The sequence below is a fragment of the Myodes glareolus genome, chromosome X (assembly GCF_982192425.1).
Source record: "Myodes glareolus chromosome X, mMyoGla1.1, whole genome shotgun sequence".
In the NCBI taxonomy this organism is placed as follows: domain Eukaryota; kingdom Metazoa; phylum Chordata; class Mammalia; order Rodentia; family Cricetidae; genus Myodes; species Myodes glareolus.
The window spans coordinates 17,193,913-17,220,834 of record NC_142053.1 but is presented as its reverse complement, the minus strand read 5'-3'; the positions used below and the strand labels follow the sequence as shown (position 1 = coordinate 17,220,834).

Genomic DNA, 26,922 nt, shown 5'->3' with positions numbered 1-26,922 from the left:
TGAAACACATCAAGGTAGATTCAAAGGCTCAAGAAAAAAAAGAATATACAGAAAAAACTAAGAGGGAATATATTGGAATTGTAAAATTTGTTGAGATGATTTTGGAAGATAAATGCAATACAAAAGAATAGACAAAAAAAAAGAAATTGAGCAAAGACAATTAAAAGACTGAGCTAGAATGGATGGAAACCAAGGAAAGCCCTACTTTATAGCTTACAGTTTGAGAAATCAAGGGAAAGGGCTGGAGATAGAAGAGGAAACAAGTTAGGATGGCAGCAATGCTTCTACTTGAATGATATGGCCATACAGTGGGGGTCACTCTGTAGGATGAGCTGTCTGAGAGCTCACTATGATCATTTTAGATGGGGATGAGTGAAGTATTAAGTGTGGGTCATTTACAATTGCATTTAGCACAGTAGTGTCTGAAAAAGATAAACTAAATGAAAAGAGATCATGTTTTTTTTTAATTACAGAGTCAAAGTAATTCAGTACAATCTCCATCTCCAGCTGCTAGAAATGGAGGAGAGAACAGATGTTGCAGATGTAAGAATATGGAGGGTGACCGAGGAGCCAAAGCCTGAAGGAAAGCAGGATACTGTGTTTCCCTGGAGTAAGGGAGTGCAGAGTCAGAAGGCTCCCCTTGGATGCTGAGATAAGGCAGGTGTGTTTTAAGGATTAAGATTTTAGTGTTAGTGGGGTTAAAAAAAGATTTTAGTGTCAGATTGGTGTTAGAGGATTAAAAAGTTCTTGGTGTAGCTGCTGAGCTGACTGGTAAGCTGATTGGCATATAGATGAAGGTGATTTAAATAAGACAGATGAAAGTTAGTGCCTTAAACGCATTAGTCACATGGAAGTTAATCTTTAAGAAGATATGGTGGGAAGAAAATGACAATCTGGGTCCCAGAACCTTCTGGAATGCAATGGAATTCCTGAGATGTGGATCTAGTAATGACTGTGAAGACAGTTTCATTTGGGAGTTGAATGAGGAGGGCTTCAGACGAGGAGTTCTTGGTGTGAAGGACTCCAGACAGTCAATATGGGATTAGGAATTCCTGCCCGGCTTCTCTGTTTTAGCATATGGAGTGTAGACAAAGAAATTTCAAGGGATTTATAAAGTTCAGTCTGGTCAGTGGACTTGCACCCTCCAAGGTCACCAGGGAGTCCATTAGAAGGGCACACCCTCAGAGCCCACTGCTGTCCTGCTAAACTGTCATCTGAATTCTGGCAAGAAGATCTCCAGACAACACATGTACACATTCCAGTTGAAGAAACATGGGTGAAGTGGCTGTGAAGGAGGTGTAATTATCCAAAGAAAGCTAAATTGCAATGAAAGAGTTAAAAAAAAAGTTCAAGAGATGCACTAGCATGAACTGGGGTGTTGGTGTAGTTAGACTGAGCGAAGAAGTAGTCAGTTATAATTGGAAACCAGGAGCGAGTCTAAAATCCACGATTTCCGCAGCCAGTAGAGCAGGCACAGGCAGATTGTTTCTGCTCTGGTCCAGCCTCAGGTGCTGGCAGAAACTAGGCTGGCTGTAGCTGCTCAAATCCTTGATGAACCCTTTCTGGATGACACCTTGTAGATGAGAAGAATCTCAGCTCCTCTTCTACAGCTTGGAGCATCGCCAAGGCCTGGAGCAGCAGCTTAGCACAATGGAGATGCTTACAAAGGAATTGGGTTCCTGTTAAAAAGCAGTCGAATCTTTGCTTGTCCGTGGAGGGGACAGAGGACAGCAGCTCAGTTGGTTAAGTACTAACCTCTCACACATGAGGTTCTGGCGTACTGCACACGATTGGGCATGTTGGTGTATGAGTGCCATCCAAGCCCCAGCCACGCAAGGGTAGAGAGGTAGGAGAATCAGGAGTGTAAAGTTAGCCTCAGCTACATATGGAATTCAAGAGCAGCTTGGGATATACGACAGCCTGGGTTTTGCTTGTTTGTTTTCTAAGTTATGATTTCAGAGGACACAAGCTAAGTGTACAGTTCCAGTCATGCCTGCTAAGGGGTTTTGTTTTATTTTGGTTTTAAGCAGATGTTTGTTTCGGTAACTTAAGGTAGGCCTGAGATAAAGTTGAAGCTATCAGATGCCAGAAGAAAGACATGCCTCGTGCTGAAAACTTGGCAGATACCTTCAGCTCTGCAAAGCCCTGTTTATTGCTTTCCCTTCCTGTTTTGATTTTACTAGCCTTGCTGTTTCCCGTTCTGAATGAGACGTAAATATTAATCGAGGCAATATTAATTAAAATACCCTAAAAGCTTAAAGCCATGGCTAGAACATATATTGGCTGAACATATGTGCATGTAATAGTATCAATATTGAAAGCCCCTGCTGGGAAAAGCCATTGCAAAGAATTTTTAGCAGACTTACTTCTGGGATCACTAATGATTAATTAGTGTGTATCATAATGTAAAGCAAATGTCACCCTAGCTACCTGGGGTTGTTGTCATTTGAGAGTAGAACAATTTCCTCTTGATCACCACTAGTAAAATGAAAACTGCCTGCCATCTTGTGGAAGATGGTGGGTATCTCATGCCTAAAGAAAGCAAGTGAGTCTTCTAGGCAGGCTCTTTTGGGCTCCCCTCCCCCTTCCCATGGATGTGTTGTTTCCTATAGAGAACTGTATTAACAATTAAAATGGAAATGAGTACATCTCAATTAAAAATTACACAACTGTACTTCTCGTCACACATTTCAAAACCAAGGCACTTTGCTCGGAGAGGAAGATGGGCAGTGTTTTGCCATTGGGTAGCTGTTTCTTACAGAATTGCGGGTTGGCTTGACCCACTTCCGTTTATTGGCTAGCCTCAAGAGAAATTATAGCTGACTGAGTATTTCACATCACTAGCTCAGAAGCGGAGTGTTGGCTATGAAATGGTGGAACAAATGCCAAACTAGCAGCTCATGGAGTTTTCGATTGTGGAAGATTTCTTGGGATGCTCGGGAGTTTAACCTGCTCCTCAGGGGCTTTCCAATGCTTCTGCCCAGGGCAGCCATCAACTCAGTTGATTACTGTAACTCACTCAATCCCCGGAAAATGTGTGTCCTGGGGAACAAATGGTTATTCCTTAACTCCAATCACAATTGAGGAAACAATTGAGCCAGTAAAGGGCTGCGTGGAGGAGGCAGGTGAGTAGTGCAGCAGAGAGTAAAACAGGGTTTGCAAAGATCTGGAAAATAAGACTTTGCATAAGTTCCTTAGCAGGAGGTTTTGGTAAAATGGAGCTGGCAGGGAGTTAAGTGGCTTTTTCATTAAAATAACTTGCCAGATTAGCGAAGACAGTCAGTTTGGTAAGCTTGTACATACAGACCCAGGCTCTGGTCTTTGACAGATGGTCCTTGAAAATCTGAATCAAATCCAGTTTGCCTCTCTAGTCCCCAGCACTGTATTGTGTCTGCTTATTTCCTCTATGTATCTATCTATGTATCTATCTATGTATCTACGTATGTATGTATGTATGTATGTATCTATCTATCTATCTATGTATCTATCTATGTATCTATCTATGTATCTATGTATCTATCTATCTATCTATCTATCTATCTATCTATCTATCTATCTATCTACTTTCTATCTACTTTCTATCTATATATCTATCATCTAACATTTTAATATATGTATATATGCATTTATCTATCATTAATCTATTTTTCTATGACCATATATAATACTCACACACACACACACACACCAACTTACTTATTGTTGTGGTTCAATAAACACCATAGCTTGCCACTCTGAAAATTTGACTGCTACCTGTAAATACCAAATTCTGCTTCTGGGTTTCAGACACATGTGTGAGTTCTATAGAAGATTATCTGAGCAATATCAATATAGACAGAGGTTATATAGTTGAAACAAAAACAATGCATATTTATTAATGCATAGCTTGGACAGTTTCTATCAGAACACAAAATATTCTTTTCTAAAAAATTGCATGCCATATTTTTCCTTCTTAATTTTAAAATTTTCATACATGAGGACTGCATTTACATAATTTCTCCTCTCCAGCTCCTCACATTTCCTCCCTTGTTCTCTTTGAAATGCTTGGCCTCTTTTTCTTTAAACACCACACACACACAAACACACACACACACACACCCTTCTAAGTCTATGTAGCATTACTTATATGTGTATACTTTTAGTATGTTTTTAGGGCTGAACACTTGGTTTTGGATAACCAATTAGGGGCCATTGTCTTGGGGAATACTGACTTTCCAGGCTAGTTTTGTGTATGTGCAGTTTTTTTTTTCAAGACAGAGTTTCTCTGTGTAACTCTGATTGTCCTAGAAGTCACTCTGTAGACCAGGCTGACCCCGAACTCAGAGACCCACCTGTCTCTGCTTTCTGAGTGCTGAAATTAAAGGCATGTGCCACCACCACTCAGCTCAGGCTACATTTTTTATTGATGGATATCCATACAAATTGTGTGCAAAAACAATTATAGAATAATTAAGCAGAATAGAACGCTCTCTACTTGTTATCCCTCAGTCACTGGGTTATGTGTGAACATGTAACCCCAAACTTGTATTTCTGTAATGGTTAGATAGATGCACGAAAGGATGATGCTGCAGTTTGGTTTAGTCTACAATGCCATATAGCACCTAGTTGCTATGAAAACACTTGTTAAAGTGCTTATTTTCAAATTGCTTTGTGTTGTTACAGTTATACTATCAAAAATAAAAGGAAACAAATATGCACCCATTCAGTCTAAACTAGGTCACCCGGTGACCTTTCCACTATGTTTTCATTTAAATTTCTTCCATCAGGAGACTTTCAAGATCAAGTATCCTCATTGCTCTTAGCCAGAACTGAGAACTCCAAACTGGATTATTCTGATAGAACGGTGCCAGTGTTACTGATAGACAGTAAGCAAGAAACTTGATGTTCAAGTTGAAAGCAAAGGAATAGAGGAAAGTTCTCAATTTCAATTATGCTCTTGACAGGGTGTGAGTTTTATTTTATTTTTTATCATTTATTTATTTTTTCTGGGTATGAATTTAAATACACACGCTTCTGAAATATGAATGTAACTATGCATTTTACCTAAAAGAATAAATGCCAACCGTGAGCATTTCAATTTTTAAAGGCACTTAGAATTGTGTAAAGAATTGAAGTTTTAGAAACCCAAATAAGAATTCCTGTTTTCCAGCTGAGATAAAGCTTTCTGATGGAAGGAATATATTATAGGTCCAAAAAGTGCAGTGGCGAGAATAAATAAAATAAATTGCTTCCAAATTGCTGAAACAGTTAATACTCCTCTGTCTGACTGCTAACAAGCTGCTGTTAAGGTTGTCCTAGGACCATTCAAACTGCGAGTCTTGGCTTTCTTTCCCCCAGCGTTCGTGGATATGCATCGTTTAATGAGAATGCGTTCATTAAATGTTTTGCTCTTTATAATTTCAGGCTGCTGGTGACGGGCAGAATTGTATTATAATAGGAAGGAGAAGTGGTTGGTATAAAACCAGTCTCTCTCTCTTTTTTTTTCCCCACTCATCGAGAAAGACTGAGTAGCTCACTTATGGTTATGCTACCCAGGAGCACAGCTATTAGACTTTTAACTCATTGAATTATGCTATTAGACATAGAACGATTATGCATTTCATTGATTTGTTAAAAGAAAATTTAAAACTACACGTTTGTATACTGAAGATTACACGCCAGGCAGGAGAGTGCCACAGTGGCTGCTTTCCATACACGGATGATTAGAAAGAATAACAAATCTGGCTGCAACGGGAAGTTCTTTTCTGTCGGTGTTAGATTAGGTCCCTCTGTGCTTTCTCCCATTTTTCTTTGTGCTGTCTCTGGCTTGTAAAATCTGGAGATTCAGCCTCTCCTATGTCACCCCTCTAAGTGAGTCATCCTACGCGGCATCTTGTGCCTTCTCCTGATATGTCCATGTTTGATGTATCATTTTATTAGGTTTCCTTGTTTAGCTTAAACAGTTGGTACTTTGGGAAGCCCGTAGAAATTTTCAATGCATCATCTAACCAGGAGTGACTGAAAAAAAAGACTGCTTGCGGATCCACGCAGTCCCATGTTTGTCTGTGTGAAAATCCAAAATAGGTTTCAGTCTTGATTAGAAGGAAAATCTTTGGGGGCACACAGCTGCTGAGGTGGGGGAGGTGTGTAGACAGTGACTGGGGAGGTTTCTGTGAGAAAATCTACAAAGAGGGTTGACTCAAGGTGTGGAATGTTTATAATCTGTTGACAGGGGCATTTGCAAGGGGACAAAGAGCCTGGTACCGTACAGAGACAACAGATGCTGATTGTACATGAGTTCTGATTGTATAAGTAGTGAGGAACTGAGCCAATCAGTTGGGTATTTTGAATTCATGACCTCAAACAACTGTTTCAGCTTTTCACCCCCACTCTGGGGCTGTCTAAAAGAAGTGTCTGGAGAGACACCCTTCAACATCACTGTTTAGTTTCTCAGCTTTCAAGGTGATGGCAACAGCTCCGGAGAGAGATGCAATTGTGTCTTCCAAACGTTAGCTAGTGTGCCTTTTTTAAAAAAAAGTTATTTTGTTTGCAATTTAGAAAAGTAAAGCTAGGCAACTGAGCAGAGATGGGGAGATTGTTCGTTTGGTAAAATGCTTGCCATGCAAGCCAAAGGACCTGAATTTAAATCCTTAACATCCATGAATAAAAAGGTAATTGTACAAAATTGTATAAAATGTAATTGCCTGTAACCATAGGACTGGTTGGTTGGGGATAGGCAGACATCCAGAGCTCAATGACCAGATTGTCTACCTAAATCAACGAGTTTCAGACTCAGAGAGAAACTGTGTCACAAAACCTATAAGGGAGAGTGATAGAGGAGGACTCTTTAGTGTTGACCTCTGACCTTCATGCATAGGTGCACATATGTGCCCGCACCCCACTCATGTGCATGTGGGAACACACACACATACACACACACACACACACACACACACACAAGATAAGTTGACTGAGTAAAAAAAAAATAGCAATCAAAGCAACTATTTGAAGCAGTTGACTAGTTTATTCCATCTAGTTGCTATCACTTCTGCTGATGCGCATGCTCCACTCATACTGTAAAACTGCAGCCTGACTGTGAGGGATTCAGGGATCAAATTCAAAAACAGGACTTGAAACTGTAAGTTGTGTTACTGAGGCAACTATTGACAACACGACTTAGCTGACGGACTCTGGGCATGATTTAGGGTCTTTCTGTTTGTTCCTGATTCCAGAATCCTTTTGTGGACCTATCCAGGTGGTCCAGGTGGCAGTCTGCCTGCTGATAATGAGCAAAACAGGTCTGGGACACAGACCCGTTGAAAAAGAATATTTCAGCAGAGAATGACACAAAGGTTCAGCCATAGCACTGTGTAATCTACCCAGGAAAGATATTTGACTACAGTTTGAAATTTATTTCTCTACACGTTGCAATTGCAGTGTATGATGCCCTCAGCACCAGGGTCTTACATCTAGTCATAGTGGATAAGCTAGAGAAATAGCAATAGCCTGTGTTGTTTTGGAGACCACTGGGTCCTCCATGACCAATAACTCATAATGGAGCTATCCTATGCCTGGCATTGAGATTTTTAATGAATAACCTATGACTTCTCACCCCTTTTCTACCCAACTGTATCCCCACTTAAACCTTTGAGCTCCAGTGTTTCCTTAATTCTTTTTATCACATCCGATTATATATTCTAATCTGGTTGAAAGATAGGTTTCTATATGTTTTTATACACATTTCATTTTGATTTATTCATTTTATCCCCTTGTTCCTTTCATTTGTCTGCTCTCTTCTTTAACCTTCTGCCCCTATTAACACCCACTCTCTCTACTTCTGTTTTATTCTTTTTTTTTACTATCACCTATTCTTTTTTTAGGGGTGGGGGGTTTCTCTGTAGCTTTGGAGCCTATCCTGGAGCTTGCTCTTGTAGACCAGGCTGGCCTTGAACTCACAGATCTCTGCCCGCCTCTGCCTCCCGAGTGCTGGCGTTAAAGACGTGTGCCACCACTGCCCAGCTCACCCATTCTTTAATATATCTTTCTCACATGTATTAGTCAGGGTTCTGGAGAGTAACAGAAAGTGTGTGTGTGTGTGTGTGTGTGTGTGTGTGTGTGTGTGTGTGTGTGAAATATATATGAAAAGACAACAATGGCCTTCTTCAGCACTGTGTATGTGAGGTCACTACTGACCTTTATGTAGGCCATAACTATTATGGATGCAGCCAGTGACTTTCTGGTTCGATTTGCAGCATGCTTCATAGGTGGAAATTCATGCCTGGCACTATAAAATACTCATTTTCCTAAGTAGTCATTTTTGCCAAATTGTTCTCTAAATATATGTCTATTCCCATGGATCCATACTGTTATTAACCTTATCTGTGAAGCTTCTTTTTGTAATGGGCAGTGGTTAATACACAGGCTCATGACTGGTCAAACTCCAGGGAATATGTGAATATGTGACTGTGAGTGTTCAGCCGTAAATAGGACACACATATACACACACACATATCACACACCATACACACACACACATCCCCCTACACACGCACACATACATATCCCCCCACATATCACATACACACATATCCCCCCATATACATATCCCCCCACATATATCCCACATACACATATATCACACACATATATCCCCACACACATATCCCCCCACATACACACATATCACACACACACACACACACACACACACACACACACACACACACACAAAGAGAGAGAGAGAGAGAGAGAGAGAGAGAGAGAGAGAGAGAGAGAATCCAGGGAGCAAAGGACTTGGGGGCAGAAGCAGGAGAAGGGGCAGAAAGAATGTCAGACCCAGAGGATGGGAAAGAGTGCTTGCTGGAAAATGTCTTAGGGACACAATATAGACATTGTACTCATGAGCTCACCGTAGCTATGGTTACTTTCATAAGACTTGCACAGATTTAAGACAGACAAAACGTGAGCATGGATAGGACAGAGAAGTCCAATAACCTTATTCCTACCTGAGGAGCTTCACATAGTTAATGGCTGCTAAGGGAAGGGAGCCACTTCCCTTTAAGGGTGAGGCCATGGTCTCCCGCAAGCACAGTCCTCATATAGGCGGCACTAACTGGACTAAGTGGGAGGTAAAAGAAAGCTGCATGAAGTTGGAAGGGGGCAGAAGGGAGTTAGATGAGGAAAACGGGGCATGTATATGATCAAAACACATTGTGTATGCGTACAAATTTCAAAGAATAAATAAAAGATTAAACAGATAAGGTAAAAATAATTAATCGTATAATTTTCTTTTCACTGTGAGAAAAGCTCTACCTTTACTTAACCTCTGGCTTCGCTACACTTCGTCCCATCAGCTTTTTGGAATTCCCAAAGGCTCCAGCAGTACCTTCTCGGCTCGCGTCAGCACATGACAAGCCCTTGACACTGAGTCCGGGAGCACACATGAGGGTTTTCTCTGTGGCTGGTTCCGCAAAGGAAATCAGTTCTGTTTCAGCCCAGGGCTTGTGGGATAGCTTTGCTTTTAGAACAGCCTCCCACCTGCGAAGTGCAAAAGGGCAGGGTGTCCAGCCACATGCAGCTGGGCTTATGGGCGCTCATCGTGCAGCATATTCAGCCACATGCAGCCGGGGTTATGCGTGCTCATCTCTTCCACCTGTGTAGTTAGTGCCAGGAGTTCAATAGCCTCAGGCCCAGCTTTCTGTTGAAGCATTGTAATGTACATTAAATTACTTCAGAAGCTACCAAGTGGGTTTGAGAAAAAGAGATGAGGTGCCTTCATGTTTGCCAGAGTGTAAGCCCCAGGAGCAATTCTGAAAAAGTGAAAGTGAAGACCTCTCATACAGTCGATGAAAACAGAACACATTGCCTGTGGCCTAGCAGAGACAAACAGTGAATAAAATTATATCTTTGCATTTCTGTATGTCCCATTGAACACACACACACACACACACACACACACACACACACACATGCACACATGTGTGCACTGACAGAAGAGAGAGAGAGAGAAAGAGAGAGAGAGAGAAAGAGAGAGAGAGAGAGAGAGAGAGAGAGAGAGAGAGAGAGAGAGAGATGGGAGCACATAATGGGACTTTGGTGATTTGGCTTCCAGTAAGTTATTTCTGCAATCAACATATTTTTAAATTATGACTTGCTACGTTTACCCTAGCTATAAGCTGATTCAAGTCCTACCACATCTTCCATCTAGCCTATCAGTAAATTCTTTTCACTTCACTTTCAAAATATACCCCAGGTCTGATGAGTCATCAGGATCTCCATTCTGTTATCTCTAGCCACTTTCTGAGCCTACTATACTTTTCTGACTGGCACTCCTGTTCATATCTTGACTCTGTGTAGTCTCTCTTACAAAGCTTCCAGAGTTACTCTTTTCTAACATTGCATTTACCATTGCCCTGCTCAGAGTGTGGTGCTGTCTTCCCATTGTCTTTAAGTATAAGCTAAATTATTTGCTATGGCTTCCAGGACAGTGTAATCTTCAATACGCACAGTCTCCAGTGTTAACTTGTCTGAACTATCTGCCTTCTTGATTGCTGGTCATGCCAAGCTCACACTTAGCTCAGGGGCTTCATGCTAGTTGTTCTTTGGGGGCTATTTGAAGTTTGCTACCCACTGACCCCCCATCTCCTCCTGGCTTATTTCCTCACTGTACTGTGCTCTCAGTTTCAATGAACTTCTTCCTCCAAAGTCTTTCCTCTCCTTTTTATATTCAGCCACATACTTGTATTTTGTTAATGTGCCATCATTTATAGCTCTTGAAAATTTCTTATTCTGTACACGATATCTCTCCAAATCCTTCCTAGAGTGAACTTTTCTTTTTTGGAACATTCATTTTATTATTATTTTAAATAAAATGTTTATTCTTTGAGAATCCCATACATTTTCTAGAATGCATTTTTCTTGAAGATTGTGTATACTTCTTAAATGCCCCCTAGTTCTTTACATATAATAGCTATGCCATTGATACCATTAAATACATGAATAAGCTACTGCTGCATGAGTACTGTTAAACATAGGATTAATGCAAAAAATAAATTATAATAAATATCTAATCAGTATTAGATATTGTCTTAAACCATTTTGTATTGCTATAACAAAATACTGGACACTGAATATTGTATATACATGAAGCTAATTTGGCTCACTTTTCTGCTGACTGGAGGCTCTAAGAAGTATAGCACTGGTACATTTGCAGAAATTCTCTAGCTGTCACAATATGCTAATAAAAGAGGAGCAGTCTCAGGCTGACATATCCAATCACACAGGGTAAACACTCGCTGTGCAAAGACTTGCCTTCATGAGAACCAATCCAGCCATAGGGTGCCTAACCCTCTCCTGAGAATCATAATATATTCATGAGAATGGGCGACTGCCACTTTTCCATAGGCTTCCCTATCACCTTGGCACCATCACACGGGGCATGTAGCTCCCAGTATATGGGCCTTTGGGGAACAAAGCGCAGGTGAAGCATAACATGGATATGGATATGCTTCTGTTTCAAAGTGAATATTTCCTCTATGTCAGTATGCCACATGACAAAAGATATTTGAACTTCACTACTGATAAAAAATATCTTTACTTCTACAGCAGGCCAAAGGCTGTTACTATTATCCCTATGACCCAATTTTTTCTCAAGGAAAAAAAATATTGAAATCTTAACTTATAGTTTCATGTACTGAGTTAATATTTCTTTTTTCCAAGTTTAACTTTTTATTGATTCTTTGTGGATTTTATGACATGTATCTCAATCCCACTCTTCTCTCTGTCTGTTCCCATCCACCCTCAACCCTTGCAACCCCTAACCCCAAGATAAAACAAGATACATTTTAAAAGAAAAAAAAATCTCACTGTGGAAGCTGTCGTGTGACCCAGTGAGTCACACAGTGTATTCTTTATTCCTGTATTATTACCCCCACATGTTTATTTCATGAATCATTCATCTAGTTTGAGATTTCTAGTTTTTGCTCCATCTTCAATACTGGGTCCTCACTGGGCCTTCTCTTGGATATCCTGTTATTGTCCTTTGTCATGGAGATACCACAACTTCAAATTTGCAGGACTGGACCCTTCATGCACTCTAGCAGATCATAGAGTGGATGATGGGATGGGCCAATTCGTAGCACTGGTTCTGGGCCTGGGTGATTGCTTGGTTGGTCAGCTCTCCAGCTCTCCTTCATCCTCAACACCAAGATGAGCTCTCCAGTACTGCTCTGGCTAGCTTACCCTATGTAGTAAGCATCAATGGGTAGGGCCACATCTTCTGCTCCCATGTTCTTGGGGGTCAGTTTGTTCATACCTACACCACTAAGGCCAGCTCTACTGTGTTGCCTAGGTGAGGTGTTGGGGCCATTCTGCCCAGTACTATAGTTGGTGAGAGGCAGGGAGAGCTCTCTTGCTCTAGTGTCATTAGGGGCAGCTCTTTCACCTGCCACAGACCTGGAAGGACATGGGAGGCTTCTATTCCTTGCCCATGCCACTATACAGTAAATGAGGGGCAGGACTCTATCACTCAAGCTCATGTTCTTGGGGCTGGTTGACCCATGCCTCTGTCAACAGAATCAGTTGTACTATATTGCCCTGGTGAGGTGCAGGGCCCTCTCTCTCTACTGATGCAACTGGTGAGGGGCAGGATCAGCTCTCTTGCCTGCTGCAGGTGACAAAGGGTGGGGGAGGGTATCGTTACCTTTCTTTCACCACCACATGGCAAACAAGGGGTGCAAGGCCCACTCTCCCACTCTCACGACCTTAGGGCAGGCTCACTTGAGCCCCCACCAGCAGGGTTAGCACACTGTTGTGCCCAAGTGAGGTGTTGGGCCTATTCTTCTGAGTGCTGTAGACAGTAAGGGGCAAGGGACAAGGGGGCAGCTCTCCCCCTTGCTGCATGACAGAGAGGAAGTGGGGTTAGGTCTCCCAAGCTTGTGCTTTTGGGGTTGACTCACGCACACCATCACTAGCAAGGTCAGTTCTACTGGGTTGCCCAAGTGAGGTGCAGGGCCTGTTCTCCCTAGTGCTGCAGCTCACTTGTTCTCATGACCTCAAGTCCAACTCTCCCATTTGACACAGGCACCACATGGCAGATAAGAGATGGGGCCACCTCACTCATGTTCCGATCAACAGGGTCAGCTCCACTTTTATGCCTAAGCAAGATGCAGAGTCTGCTTTCTCTAGTTTTGTAGTTGGAGAGGTGCTCGGTCAGCTCTTCTGCCTGCTACGTGTGAGGGATGAGGAGGCAATGGCCCTATGACCAATTTAAAGGTCTTTAAGGAGTATTAAGTTCCATAAAGACAATACTGCAACTTTATCCCAGTATTTTTTCTTTGATTACTCTTCTAAGATTGAATTTACCCCTCTACTTCTGCCAAGTTTTTAAGAGAGCAATGGTACATGACAATAACAAGAAATTATTTATTGTTTAAAAACTTCCTCCCAAGAAAACCACTAATATACTAACCTTTATCTTAATTCTGTATTACACCTACTTGTTGATATACAATGATATGCCATTAATACTGTTACATAAATGATTAGATTACTGCTACATAAGAAGTACTCCTAAACATAGATCAACCGTAAGAGAAGATCTTGTAGTAGAAATTTTTCAATACGTATGTAAATTGTTGAACATTTAAATCAACTATAAAATATTTCTCCAACTATCAGAGAAACTTTGCAAGGCTATGCCAAACCTAAGGACACTGTGGTACTACCTGAAATCTCTGTAGGAGTTGTGTGACTGTTCAAGACTTCCCTGAATCCAATTTATTTCTCAGTTCCTTGAGAAGTTTGATTTTTGTGAAGACATAATTATACCCACTAAATACCCCCCAAAGTTCTTATTTCAGATATATCTCCTAATGGCTGGATTCTAGGAATTAGTTTATGAGGATCAGCCAAAACTATGATTTTGGAATTGGATTACCTATAAGCCAGCTGAGAATGAAACCCATTATTCTGGTAGTAAGTGGAATATTAACAGCTTTCAGCACTCTGTAACAGTGAATTAGACTATTAGTGGGAACCTGGGATAGGTTTTCAGAGGCAGGGATTACCTTGGTGGTGAGAGTACTTTTTATGGTTGAATATTTGAATGAAGTAGTAACTATAAACACAAGAAAACTTAATGGCTTTGGCTAGGTGCCACCAATGCCTTGGACAAAGACAGCGGAATACAGGTAGAGCAGGAATGTCAAATATCTTTGGCAGTATATAAAAAGATTCTGGTGTCTTCTTACCAGAAGCCAAGATGAAGCTAAGATTTATTTATAAGGACCTCACAGATACGCTGAAGGTGAAATCTTCAACTTCTAGAGAATCAGCTGTGTGAAGGTCAGGGTACTGATTGGGCAGAGGTACCTGAGGCATTGGGTCAATGGAGTTTAATATTTCAATTTCTTTAATTCTCCTGGATTCTCTTGATCTGCAAACGTGGTTTAGTCTTCCTTGTTAAAGTCCCATGCTATTCTCAAGCTAGAAGATACTGTAGCTATTCCTGTGCTCCAAAAGTCTACCCTTATATACCATTTAGTTTTTGCTATAACCATAGAATTTCATAGTTGAGAAATCACTGAGTGTTTTAAAATAAAAATGGAATGCATACCAACTGAACTGAAGGACCTAGTCAATATTTATTAATGGGAGTCAGGAGAGTATATAATGGACTGGATTCTAAATATGCCAGACCAGGAGTAACAGAACAAATCCATACGGTAAATGGGGAAATGAGAGTTTAGTAATGTAAGAAAGGTCAACACTCCTTTACTATACAACTTAACTTGCCAGGAACGCTGGAAGGATAGTGCTAAAATGCCATCAGGATGACTCATAATAAGTTGGGGAAAGTATTCCTCAGAATACTATGAAGTAAAAATTACTATCAGTAATTTCACAGAAGGTGGTAGAAAAAGGGATCAGAGGTCTCCAGAATTGTTTGAGTAGGGAAAGAGTATACATTGAAATCCTGAAAAACACACCAGCCAAACACTTTCCACAGGAAGACTGAGAAATTGGTCATTTTACTAAACCACTAGAATGTGCTTGTGAGAAGGACAGCATCATTATGGAGAAGTTTACTGACTTCTCTATACTGACTAAGATTGGTGGTAGGAGATGCTGATGAAGAACTTGGCTACTTGATAGCAAAGGTAATAAGGAGTTCTGGTAATAATAGAGATTGTATGTTAGTAATGTTTTTTATCAGGGAAAGGTATGTGTGACTACTGTAGTAAACAGCAAGGACTGCTGCTCTGCAAAGAGCTATGGGGATTATTAATAGAACATGATATTCGGGGAGTAATATAAATGGGAATCAAACAATTTTTTAAACTGACATTACCCCCCAAATTCCTGGATAATGCTGAGAAAAGATAGCCTCCTTAATGAGAAATTTTCTCTTGTCTATTTTTTTTTGTCTCTGGGCTTATGGAATATCCAAAAGTAAAGCAAGCAGAAAACCTGCGGAGGTTCCTTCACTTTCACTCTGAAAGAACTTAAGATCATCCATTTGGGAAACCAACCATTGGGAAGACAAACTGTACAAGTACTAGAAATTTGTTAGGGTCAGTTGATAATGACTCCTGGATGGAAGATGTCTTGTCATGATCCTTCTGCTAGGTCAGTAACAAATGGAGCCCTGGCGTAAATTGAAATCAGAGTAGGTCTGTATTTGTGAAATCTCCTTTGTAGCTCTCACCCCAACGTCAAATTTTCTAATTAGAATGGGTGTAAGTACTACCACAGGGGGAGGGCTAAATACAAGGCCTTAATCATTTTCTCCTTTCCTTCTCCCTAAGTTCAGTTGAAACAGCAAATGAAATGGTACCTCTGAAGAATGTTAGAAACTGATGCCTCTCTAAGAACTTTGAAGAATGCAAGAGTGTAGAAGGTAGTTTCTGTTCCTCCTGGTCCTGCAGCCATTTAATCCCAAAGAAACACACAGAAGCTTATATTAATTATAAAGTGTTTGGCCTATTTCTCAGACTAATTACTAACTAGTTCTTATGACTTAAATTCACCCATAATTCTTGTCTATGTTTAGCCACATGGCTTGGTACCTTTTCTCAATAAGGCATTCTCATATTGCTTCCTCTGCATCTAGCTGGTGACTGACTCTCTGACTTTCCTCTTTCCAGAATTTTCCTAGTCTGGTTGTCTCACCTATACTTCCTGCCTGGCTACTGAAAGTGTTTTATTAAACCAGTATGAATGACAATTTTTCACAGTGTACAAAAGCATTATCCCACAGCAAAAAAGTTGCGAGTTCTCATGATATACTCACTAATTTAGCAGTTTTCTCCCTAAAAGAAATCATTGCATGCTGAAGGATTATAGTGGACTCTGGTAAACTGAGTCTAGCTGTAGCTACAATCATACTGAAGCATGTTTGCATCAGTTTAGGTACATGGCATGTGGTCATCGATATGACAAATAAGTTTTTAATCCATTCTTATCAAGAAGGAGGCTCAAAAGAAGTTTGCATTAATGTGGGGCAAGTGACAGCAAAATTTAGACTCCTACTCAAGGCTATGTTAACCTTCTCACACAGTCCTTATGTGATCTGAGGAAAGCTAGGCCATTTTGAAGGCCTACAGAACTCCATATTGATCCAATCTATAAATGACATATTATTAGTGAGAAAGCAGGGGACGCGGCAAGTCTATCAAACACTGTATGAAGATACGGACATCACAGAAGGTGCAAGGTAGGATATAAAGTCTCAGAGGCCTGTTTTCCTTGGACTTTTCTTTTTAGTGATTCCCTGTTCAATACTGGAATGTCCCCTTCCAAGTTGACAGCAAGTTGCTACATCTTGCTTGCTCTACCACAACAAAGAAAACAAAGTGTTTTGTGAGTCCCTTTGAACTCTGAAGACAGCATATGTCTCTGGTGGAGACAGTTTTGGTTCATCTAGCATTTGACTCCACAGACTTAATGATACTGGATATATCTCCAAAGTCAAAACAAAATTTGGAATTAGATATAGTGGTATACACCTGTGATTATAGTACTCAGGAAGCTGAGTTATAGGCCAACCTGAGCTACAAAGTGAGACCAAGTCTCAAAACAAATAAAAGCAAAACAAAACAGCAACAAATACGGGTTTGATGTTTCTTTCAGTGGGAAAGTACTTGCCTCGCAAACATAATACCCTGGGCTCAACTCTAGTACTGAAGGAAACACAAAAACAAAAAACAAAAAAAGAAAAGAAAAAGAGGAGCAGTGTTAGATTTACAGCATGCCCAATAGGAACACCAATCCAGTAGTAATGGAAAACTAAAATGGTCTCTCATGTGTGTGGTTGGGGTGGGCTTAAATACTCTATCTTAATTTTGGACACAGTGCATTTTAGGTTGATCATGAGCATGACCAAGTGAGCTGCATGAATTGATGGCTCTGAACTACATGCTATACTTACTAGTGTTATATTGGCGCCACAGCTCACATCAGAATGGTGGGAAAACATTCCCTATGAGAAGCAAATAGAGGTGTTAGGGGGAAGCAAAGTGGGTTTGGCTGTTACGTGGATACAAAGTGAACATGAACTGCTGTTGCCTAAAGAGGTACCAGTTAAAGGCAGAGTTAGAGTATGCTTACATGTATATATCTCACGTGGAGAGAAATAACCTAAGGTGAGAATATACACAGTTTCTTGGACTGATGACTAAGCCTGCTAGTTGGGGGTCTGCAAAGGAAAACATAAGAGTACAGAGAATTCTAGGGAAAGGGACAAATCTTTAGGAGTGGACGCTGTAGAAGTGGAAAGGCATGAAACTTTTCCTCACCCGCCCTAAGGGACATTGGTTCTTATAACAAAAGAGATATTAATAAGAGAAATTTAGTAAATTCATTCAATCCAACTTTATGTGGTATTTAGACTTTTAGAAATGAAAGCTCAAAACCATGGACTAAATCCTTATTAGATGAAGAATGGACAGCAATGTCAAAATACCATTGGACTAAAGAATATGCTTTGTATTAGTGATTTTTCCCATTGGTATGAGACTAAACACATCGCAAGAAGTAATATGTGGGGAAGAAAAGACTTATATTTACTCATAGTTCAGGGAAACTATGTGATGGAGAAAGCATAGTGGTGGGAATGGGTTCTGTCTATGGTATTAGGAGGCCAATTGCTTACTGACATAGGATTCCCCTCTGTATGCTATGTTTATCATTGATTAATAAAGAAACTTCTTTGGGCCTATAGTAGGGCAGAATAGAGCTAGGTGGGGGAAAAACTAAACTGAATGTTGGGAGAAAGAAGGTAGAGTCATGAGATGCCATGTAGCTGCCAGAGGGGAAAGACACAAGCTGCCAGCTGGAATCTTGCCAGTAGGCCACCAGCCTCATGGTAAAATATAAAATACTGGAAATGGGTTAACGTTAACCAAAGATACAAGAGCTAGCGAGCAATACGCTTAAGTGATTGGCCAAGCAGTGATTTAATTAATACAGTTTCTGAGTGATTATTTCATGGTCTGGGCAGCTGGGGAAAAAACAGCGACCTCCAACAACAGCTAACATTTCAGTTCATGAGGATGCAAAGAAAGAGGAATGGTGGTGCTTATCCAGCTTCTTCTTTTGCTCCCCTTTTATTCAGTCTAGGTTACCAACACTTGGAATGTTGTTGTTCCCATCAGGGTGTCTTCTTTCTTGAGTTAATCCTTTCTGGAAACATCCTTACAGGTATAATCTCAGTGATTCTAAGTCCAATTAGGTGACAATTAAGATAAAGCAACATAAGACCAAATGGCACTAGATTGAGGATGGCCATCTAGGAAAGGTTGTTTCCCAGCTATGGATGATGAATAGATTAAACATCGCTGTATTCTTGTAAATGTCTATTTGACGAGGGGCTAGAATATCAGAACATGAGAGTCTGGGTCATTCCACCAACTCAATTACTTTGGATACTATAAGTGCCAGGTAAGGATGCATAAAATAACAAGGAGTAGATGAGAAGAAACATTAGTATTAGCTATGATTTTGAGATAAATTTTTAGTTGATTCCAGATATAGTCCAGTTGATAGCTAAGATTAGTCATCACATCTAGTGAAACTGTTTCTAATATGCAAAGTTAGTGAATTTAAGTGACCATAAGCAATAGAATAAACAACTGCCTAGTTGTTCAATCTAGGTGCCCCTTTCATGACTGGCTGGTTCTAAAGTACATTCTAAAGATGCTCTTGTTATTTTTACATTGAGTAACGGGAGGGTTTCATCCCTCTTAACTGCCTCAATGGATGGCCATGAAGCATTGGACAAAGCACAGGTGACTCTGGAGGATAGATTTTAATAGTTCTGCCAGTCCTCTTTTTTCCTTCCTCTCTCCACTCCTTTCCTCTTTCTTCCTGTATTATTTTACCTCTCCTCCTCTTCTTCCCATTTTTATCTCTCTGCCACTCTACTCTTCACCCCTTGTCAATGGAACACAGTCACCATACTCTGATCAAACCTAAACTACTTAGAGGAGCTACATGCCAATGTTCTGGAGTTGAAGAAAAATGGTATTCTTGATGCATTTTAAAGAGAGTAAGGTCCTTATAAGTCTCAGCTCCAAGGAAGTGCTAGATATGAATAGATAAAGAGCAAAGTGGATGTGTAAATTTGCTAAGAGATAGATAGGACAATTCTTTGCCAAACTGACTCAACAGTTTCCCCCACCCCCAAAGATCAGCAAGGGTTATCAGATCTAAATATGGGAAATGAATTTGATGAGCTAGCAAAAGCGAACACTTGCTATACAACCTGACTCAACAGGATTCTCGGATTCTCACTCTAATTGGATGGTGTAGAGTTGAACACAGAAGCCAACAACAACAACAACAAACAAGAAACAAAACAAAACAAAAAACCCTACAGAAGTCTACTTGAGAAGAGACTTCACAGGAGACTAACTAGAGCTTGGTCAAATAAATAGTCTACACCGTTGGTCAACAGTATCAGGTAGCAAAACTGAAGACAAAGGCTTGAGTGAATTTTCTGATGATTTTTAACAACCAATCTTGAATCTGAGTTTTGGCGTCAGACCCTACTATGTTCTTTCTATGTCATAATACACACAATTTCTGATGGACAACAAATCATCATTGTTTTAAGACACCACACTTTATATTAATTTACTGTGTATAAGTAGGTAATTACCATGATTGGGCTATGTGTATAAGCCTAGTGGTTTACTCCTAATATAATAAATAAGGCATTCATTTATACAAGTGTGAAAAGGTATAAATTATTTGACCTCTAGGGATTTCCATTTTATCAAAAGGTGCTTAAATTTGTCCCCTTCTTAGGCCAGGCTGTATTAGATAACTGCTTGATACAGTTTTTCAAAAGCCAGATTCCCCACCCCTTGCCTTGTTCAGAATAACCCTAAAGAGCCAGCTTAGCTTCTTTCCGATGGCCTGAAATCTCTATTGAAAACACATATACTTTTTGTCTTCCCAGTCCCATTCCCTCCTTAAAGGTAGTCCTATATTAGTAGGTTCGAGATATTAAGATTTCCACAGGGGATCCTTTGTTGAAAAAGAGAAGATGCTGAAACTTAGGCGGTGCCAGGAGCAGCGCATCCCCCAAATCAGACTCCCACAGTTTTGATTATCTGTCTTTCAGCAAAGTCTACATGCGCATACTATCTGACTTCGTTTTTTTTTTTTTCTCAAAAAGTAAAAGTGATAGGGAAAGAAGCTGTGAACTCTTCGGTTACTAGATCTTTCCCAAACTGTAAACAAGGCTTTTTCCTTTTACGAACTCATATGCCATTATAAGTCACTCAGTAGCAATGCTATTGAGAGCATACTCCCTGCCCCCATCCCAAGTAATCCGACTAGAGGTTAACTTTATCCTCAGAGTCTGTTTCCCAGGCAACCTGGATCAAGACAGGAGTGCATGAGGAAAGCACTATCATAGCAACCTGAAATGTGTTGGAGGTCTACTAGAACATGAGGAGCTGAACTCATTCTCCATGAAGGATGACACCAGACAAAAGCTATAGTGCCTAAAACTAGGTTGTCTGAAACCTAAGTCAACTTTATCACTTTCTTCCTTGCCATTGAAAATAGAATCAGATATTGCACCTCACACATCTGTCTTAATATGGGAAACTATGGATTTTATTTAAAGTCTATAGTAGGAACAAGTTATAGAAATGTACACTCTTGTCAAATATTCTATGATTTGGGGTTTTGAAATTAAAAAAGCAAACATAAAAAAGGGTACATGTGCTTCAACCTGCACTATTTTAAAACTTTTCAACTTAGGATCAGAGAACGCTTGCCTACTGCGAAGTTAAAAGGACTAAAAATATTATCACCTGCACAAATATATAATGTTATTTAAATTTCTGATTAAAACTATAGCTACTGAGGAAACAGTAAAATTACAACGTTAGAAGGATATGTTTTGCATTACTCTCTTATATGCCATTTTGAAATGATTTATTTCCCTTCAAAACACCTAAAAGAAGAAAGAAAGAAAGAAAGAAAGAAAGAAAGAAAGAAAGAAAGGAATGAAGGAACGAAGGAAGGAAGAAAGTGATACAAGCAAGCATCAGTACCTAAACTAGATTCTGGTCGATGTCTAATTCAGTGGAAAGTTCTGGTTGAAGTGCTGTCAAATCATTACAAGTCCCAGAAATCTACTTCTGTGAAAATAACATGGGATTCTATAGAAAGGAAAGTAGAAATGGATAGGCAACGGAAAAATAAAGATATTTTTCACAAGGATACCTGAAACTTTCAGGGTAAGTTTAATAAATGATATTTATCTTCTTTGTTTTATTTTATATCTCTACAATATAGATAATAGTAGAGGGGCTGCAGGCATTAGGAATGCTAACAAAATTGTGAATGTAGGGTGTCTGATTACAAGTTCTAGGGACCTTTTCACCATGCTAAATTTGCTTTATTCACTATAAGAAGGAAACAAATATATGACTTTCAGAAATTTCCAGAAAATTCTAGGAAAGGAGCAAAACATTCAAGCAGCCATTTTCAGAAGTTTTAGCAGATCGCTTTCAATCCTTATCCTGGGGAATGTAAGACAATGCAGAAGTTTACTTTTTGGAGACTCTACTTTGTATCAAGTGCTGTGCATGCTGCTTTCAAGAGTTACTTTATATGGTCTTCAGAGTTGCCTTACTGTGTTACAGAAGAGGAAATGGAAGTTTAGAGACGATGAATAGCTTATTCCACATTCCACAGCCTCTAAGGGATACCAGTCGTACGCCATGCTGGCTTCTGTAGTTTTAATCAGCCTTTTATGAGAATTCATCAGTTAATCCAGAAGCATTTAAGGTATTCCAATTATGATTTTGACATGTTGAGGCTCTGTAGAATTATGAGATGGTATCTCTGGCCTTGGAGAATAGACAGCTTATTCGGGGAGACAGAGAAGATTAGAATCAACCATGCTGATCTTAAAAAATATGCTTCATGCATCTGTAGCAATCTTTTCAACTGGGATCCCAGTAGGGATTGCTTGCATTTCAATAGGTTCCCGAGGCAAATTGCACATAAGGTCAAGTTCCATAAACTCTTGTACAGAGCAACAAACGGGAAAAATGTGAAGGAGGGAATGCCTGAAGCTGCATTCTGAAGATAGCATTATATGAGTCTCCCTTTCACCTCCAAGTTGGTTTTTCTTTTGTGAAAGTCGTTCCTGGTCTTCAAAAGGCCTTGAAAAGATGTTCTGAAGATAAAGAGATGTTCTCTGGGTTTGTAATATAGGGAATGATTCTAGGAGGTATTTCAGGAGCTGAAGAGACAGGGGAGAGAAGAGAGGAGAGAGAAGGTGTACGTGTGTGCTTGAGTGTGAGCAGAGATGCCGAGTCCACCAATAGGAATAGAGAGCGGAATCTGTCACTTATACACTCATCTCCCATCTTTTCTCCCCACTGTCCTTGTGCAGCCACTCTCGCAGACAGTAGGCCTGGGACAGCCTGCTCTGTATGCCACTGGATGGAGAAGTACAGGCTTATCCTTGTACCACATGTCTTCTTTAATTCTAGCAGTATGGTTGGTACAATTTAGTAATCATCCCTTTTCAAACAAACTCATGCCATAATAAAACTGCACTTCCTTTAGGAAAACTGACCTCTCTTTGGTAGAATTTGTATTCGGTTTAGGGACCAAGAACATTAACTGTCTTGCTCTTAACTGAGCACCATTCTAATTAGGAAAAAAAAATGCATTAGGAAGCATGTTAGCGTCTGAGAGGGGGCACATTCATTCCTGAGTTTGATATTTTAAAATATAGCAGATTGTAAAAAATGCAGATTACAGAGGGGATATAGTGTTAAAATTGCTTTTGCCATTATAAAGATAAAAATAGCTCTTGGTTCAAATTTCCTGCTGCTTCTTTCTAAATGAAGGAGTTAAATACGAAAAGGCAGGTGGATGCTGACACTCCTTTAGAAACAGATGAATAGAGTTGATGGCAGGAACTACAGGGAAGCTATTGAGGCCGCAGATGCATATGCTGCCCTTACTTTCCACAAAGTTCAAAGTGGGGTGAAGCTGCCCTGGTAATTGGCTATGAAATAGCAAACCCTCGGGAGAAAAATGGCCCTTGAACTTAATTATCCGTGTTCTGGGCAGCGGGTAGCCACCACCGGGTTGATTAGTAATGCCACCTATTTTAACAGGCACCCAAGTTTAAGTGTGAGTGTTACTGTTTGGACCCCGGCACCAAGTTCAATTAAGGGCCTGGGAGTTTCTTTCCGTTCTGACCAGGTCCAGATCTTAAGCAGATGATTCTAGAAATTCCCAAGGTAAAAGTTCATTTTTCATCTAAGCTGTATAGGGGCAAAGATCTGTTAAAAATTTAACAGCACCTGTGATGACCAAGAAACATTTTGTTCTTGGCACATAGTGATTTAACACACCTTTTTCTTGGTGTTCTAATTCTGTTCTGGCATTTCCAAAAGGGTTTATTGTGCTCAATTTTCAGATGTATTAATTCTCAGTAAAGGTATGTGAATTTCACAAGACAGCTTACCTTATTAAGTGTTTGAAGATAGATATAGGACATTATCCTGATGAGATAAGGGGAAGAAAAGCTGCTAAAATTTAAAAACAAAGCCTACAAACACTAATATAACACCTCTGCCTGCATTTAGAAGAAGCACTGTAATTTGGTTATATACATATATTAGAGGATGTGCTTACCTGCGCTTGCGCATGTGTGAATTCATGTGTGTGTATGTGTGTCTGTGCATGTGTGCTACAGAATGAGTCAGGTCGGGTGTGGAGGTCAGATGACAACTCAGAGGAGTTGATTCTCTCCTTCCATCATGTGTGTTCCAAGGATCAAAGTCAAGGGATCAGGTACAGAGCAACAAGCACCTGGACCGGCTGGATGATCTCACTGGCCTAAATTGGGATCTTTTGATGCAAAGTTTGCATCTCTTTTCCCAGCACTTTTTTAAAATCTCATTTCTATCTTCGTTTGTGATTCTGCATCACCATGTATGTCTGCTTCAGTCACAGAGTATCTCTAAAAGGATGCTATTCCTACGTCAGTTATGAAAGATTCCAGGTTGTAAATTGGTGAGTGAGAGTCTTTATTCTCTAAGAGCCAACCAAGGGTTCTAGTCATTTCTGAAGGAGTAACAGTTACTGACATTCATTGTACATGGAGTATTGTAGTAAGCACTTCCTAGGTGTTGGCTCATGATGAGCTATGTACTGCTTTGGAGTTTCATTTTAGAATTAAGAAAACAGGAGGGAGAATGTGTGAGGCAGAAACAGAGAGAGAAAGAGAGAGAGAGAGAGAGAGAGAGAGAGAGAGAGAGAGAGTTATAATTTGTCATATAGTGGCAGAGCTAGCAAAGCTAGGTAATGTGAATCCTTGACTTTTTTTTTTAAATTAAACAAATTGTCTAGCCCTGGTAAAATTTGTACTATGTTCATGGGTACAAGACATCTGTATTACAAAAAAATATTTCTAAATCACTCCTACTAATGCCCCAGAAGTCTATATTCCTTTTATTAAATTTTGAGTGTACAGTAGGAAAGTAAACATCTAGAGGATATTGCCATGCTGAGGTGATAGGCAGAGACAAAATTAAAATAAAAAACTCCACTAAAATTGACTTATTTTCTTTCAGATGCAAACACGGAGGCTCAGTGAGGTTAAGTAAGTTGTCTAACACAGCATGGAAGGGGGAGATTCACGAACGCATCCTAGACTGCCTGATTTCAGAGGTTGAACATTTAATCTCTCCAGCAGGGTTACATAATGACAGCTATTAAACATCTCTACATCCTGGGATCGTGCCAGGCCCTGCTTTGAATACTTTATACACAATAGGTCACTTTATCCTCACAACAGCCCTGCGAGGCTGGTCATATTATCCTCATCACAAAGATAAGGAAATAGACTGGGATCCAATAAGTAGTGAGGTGAGGATTTGAACCCATTCCTGTTTATTCCAAAAGTCCTTCTCGGTAGAATGGATAGAGACAAGAACTGAATTCAGCTTTCAATTTAACCCTCTACTCCCTGTTCCGATTGGTCAGTGAGACTGCTAGTTCATGCCCAGCTTATCTGGACACCTGCAGGGTGAAACAACTGAAAAAGAGAAACAAGAAAATATCATAAATGCATAAACAAGAAAAATTCTGAGGTTGGCACATCATGGTAACTTTTTCTATTGTCATACAATTAACCATCTTATGTCAATCCTTGGGTACATAAACTCCATTGTATCAGTTAGAGTTTCTATTGCTGTGAAGAGACAACATGTCTATGGCAACTCTTATAAGGAATAGCATTTACTTGGGGCTGGCTTACAGTTTTGAAGGTTTAGTCCATTATCATCATGGCAAGAAACAGGGCAGCATGCAGGCAGACAGGGTGCCAGAGAAGGAGCTGAGAGTTCTACATCTTCATCCACAGGCTACAGGAAAAAACTGATACATTAGGCCTAACTTGAACTTCTGAAACCTCAAATCTAGCCCCTAGTGACATACCTCCTCCAACAGGACCACACCTATTCCGATGTGGACACATCTCTAATACTGTCAAGCATTCAAACACATGAGTCTATTGTAGCGATGCTTATTCAAATCACCAACTACTTCCTGCCCTCCATAGGCTTAAAGTCATAACATAATGGAAAATATATTTTGTTCAACTTCAAAAGTCCCCATAGTCTATCACAGTCTCAATAATGTTTCAAAGTCCAAAGTTGAAAGTTTATTTTGAGATTCATGCAATCTCTTAACTATAATCCCCTGTAAAATAAAAATAAAAAAGCAGATCACATACTTCCACCATATAATGGCACAGGATATTCATTAGTGTTCCAAAATACAGGAAGGTAGGGAAGGGAGCATAGTGAGGAAATACTGGACCACAGCAAGACCAAAACCCCACTGGGCAAACTCCAAACTCTGCAGCTCTGATATCAAAGCACTCTACAGATCTTCAACTGGTCCATCTTTGTTGACAGCAACACACTTCTTTCTCTCTGGCTGGTTTCACTCCCTGTTAGCAGTTTTCCTCGGTAGGTTTCCCATGGCTCTGGCACCTCCAACATTTTGGGGCCTCCAAGGTAATCCAGGATTTACCTTCACAGTTTCACAAAATGGCCTCTCTAGGTCCCATGCTGGGAACCCCCTGCCACATGCCTTGCCACAGCGGCTTTCCTTGGTCCCAGAGGTAAATTCCATAGTTGCTTTCTTCTGCCCTTAACTCCAGACCAACACGGACAAGGCTTCCAAGTTCTGCTGCTTGCTGAGGCTGGAACATGCCCTGCTTGTTGAATTACATCTTCACCAACTCTCTGTTTTTGATGGTTTTCTTCACTGCCTAAGCTTGACTGTCCTGGAACCCACTCTGTAGCCAGGCTGGCCTTGAATTTATAAAACCACAAGTTTCTGGCTTCTGAGTGCTGGGATTAAAGGCATGCATCACCGTACCTGGAC

The 26,922-nt window shown here is 40.2% G+C and overlaps 1 pseudogene; it reads right to left on the bottom strand.

Annotated features, from left to right (window-relative positions):
* The window catches only part of LOC125415359 (protein FAM13C pseudogene), a 37,887-nt pseudogene extending 25,597 nt beyond the window's left edge, over window positions 1-12,290 (bottom strand).
* Between the last annotated feature and the right edge of the window lie 14,632 nt (window positions 12,291-26,922).